The 2,500-nt window shown below is 42.0% G+C and overlaps 1 protein-coding gene across 1 annotated transcript in view; it reads left to right on the top strand.

Moving 5' to 3' along the window:
- Window positions 1–2,500, top strand: part of LOC125307956 (NADPH oxidase 4) — a 28,230-nt gene that overhangs the window by 19,507 nt on the left and 6,223 nt on the right. The window lies entirely within an intron of this gene.

Here is a 2,500-nt window from a genome sequence, read left to right as displayed (position 1 = left end):
AATGCGCGTATTTCCAGAACAGGTCTGCAACTTTCAGGCAGTTCTGAGTTCGAATCTAGGCAGGAGCAGAGCCATATAAAGGCTCTGCTCAATGATTTTAGAAATATTTAGCCAAAGCCAAAAGTGTTAGAGAGAGAGACGGTTAGCTCAGATGTCTTCTTAATTTTCTTTATTCTTTAGTAAAAGGTGCAGAACATTATTAAACTTTGACTAACGTTTAGATGTTCGTTAGTCAAAATATCGACACATCGAAACGTTAGTCAAAGTTTAATAATGTTCTGCACCTTTACTAAAGAATAAGGAGAAAATGAAGAAGACATCTGAGCTGCACCGCCTTCTCCTCTCTAAAATATCTGTCCTGGCCTGGAAACGGATTGTCGTAAACGACAGAAGCGCGGGAGAACCCTCCTTTGTCTACCAAAAGTGTTACTTTAGGCCCCGCGCTCCCCCACTGCTTGTGAAAAAGAAGGTGGGGGAGGGGGCTTAACGTGAAAAAGCTTAATGTCCCAAAACGGCAACAAGTCACAATGGTAGGCTACAGGAAGTGGGGGAGGGTATGGGATGACCAGAGCCGTCTTCGCTGTGCTATTCAGAAAACATCTTCTATTGTCTTTCCAGGCGCTACACAGCTCGTTACCATATAGCCTATCGAGTGCCTTAACAGATTAACTCTGCTCTTGGGTTTGGCCTCACAGTGAACTCAACCCTCTTGTTGCTTGCAGTTTGTTAAATAAAAGCGATGCAGATTACATTATTTATTTCTGATTAATTGCATCTTTTGATGTCTTTGCAACATCTGCTTGTTAGGCTGGGCTACTGTCAATGTCCTGTACAGGTAAATGTTCAACAATTGTTGGTGTAGGCCTACAGCTATAATCAATTAGGAACTGTTCATTATTTATTTAAGGGGGCTACCGGAGGAGTTTTGGGAGCGTTAGTCAAAAAGACGGACCCTCCCTCGCCAGCAAGAAATTTTTCTATGACCCTCCAAAGTGATTGAGAAAAACGCATGACCCTCCCCAGTCCCAACAATTTATTGATGCCTTCTGTAGGCTACTGGGTCAATTTGGGAGCTTGCATGCTACGACACCTTCCTTGAAATGCCTTGAAAAGGCTGTCGCTTTGCACAATTTCACAAATAATCACCGGGACCTAAAACAAACCTGTCAACTTTTCCCGGGTTTATCGGCAGATTTTAACTTTTTTCCTCGCTGTCTTAGGAGGAGCTGCAGGGCCGCCGCAAGGGGGTGCGAGGCCCTGTGCGGTAACTTGACAGATGGTGCGAGGCCCTGTGCGAACTTGACAGATGCATAAACTTACGTGCATGAAATCATCGCGATAGCTTACTTTTACACATAGCCAAGGCTACCGCCGGTGCATTTTAGTAGCCTAGTCTAATAAGCTACACCAGCTTGTCTTTAAGAGGGGAAATTGTATAGCCTATAACATTAGCTGAGTCACATATTTGGCCATATGGTGTTTATCATAGGCTCCATCACTAAACCAAATAGTGTAACAAAGGCTTAACACTATTCCTCCTAACAGGGGAAATTAATTGGGCATGAATCATTGTGTTTAACGCATTTGTCAATGAGCAGAAACACACACACCTACATTCAAACTGTTGATAAGATGTGCACTATGGAAATTGGTCTGTAGGCATTGGACAAATAAATGACACTGACTGCCATATATCCCGACTCTGAAAAACATTGTCTTGCTTTGCCGCAAACTCAGCAATGAAATCATAGGCCAGTTTGCAGGTAGCATAACGTCTTTTCAATTCATAGAAGGGAGAACCCAGCCTCTCCTGTGACATTGAGGTGCGCAAATAGTTTTTAATAGCCTGTTCAACTTCGAAAAGCTTCACCTGATGCCAGTCACTTATCGCAATTTCAAATTTCGTGAAGCTTTGTTCAATCTTTTAAGTTTTAAGTGCAGTAGGCCCCTATATCTGCCCCCCTTTGGAATTATATCTCGAGCCTATTATAAGGTCCAGTGCGTTATGTCCTGGGGATTCGGACGTGCTCAAAAAAGAAAAGAAAAACACTTTTTTATAGGCGGTTATGAGGAGCAATATGAGTCTGAACTCCGTGTCATTCAGACTCAACCCTCTTGCTTTGATATCTTTTTCGTTGTCGTTTGAACGTCGGCAAGCAGGCATGTTGCGGTTGCAATTTAAGTGAAATTTCTACAGTAGGCCTACAACATGCAACATGCTTGTTAGTTGGGCTACTGTCTTGTACAGGTAAATGTTCAACAATTGCTGGTGTGCAGGCTATAATCAATTAGCTAAATCATTTGTCCAGATGTTTAAAAAAAAAATCGTGCTACATTCAAATGCAAAAGGTGCTTTGATATATTTTTTTGGAGCATTCTTAAAGGAGCTGCACTATTTTACAACAATTGCATCTACATTTTCATATTAGAATGTTTTGTCTGTTTAAGTGTTTAAACTACCGTGATCAATTTAAGTTCCCGTGCCCCTGCTGAAAGTCTC

The sequence above is a fragment of the Alosa alosa genome, chromosome 15, assembly GCF_017589495.1.
Source record: "Alosa alosa isolate M-15738 ecotype Scorff River chromosome 15, AALO_Geno_1.1, whole genome shotgun sequence".
Lineage (NCBI taxonomy): Eukaryota > Metazoa > Chordata > Actinopteri > Clupeiformes > Clupeidae > Alosa > Alosa alosa.
Note: the sequence above shows the minus strand (reverse complement) of the source record. Positions and strands in the feature narration are given on the sequence as shown.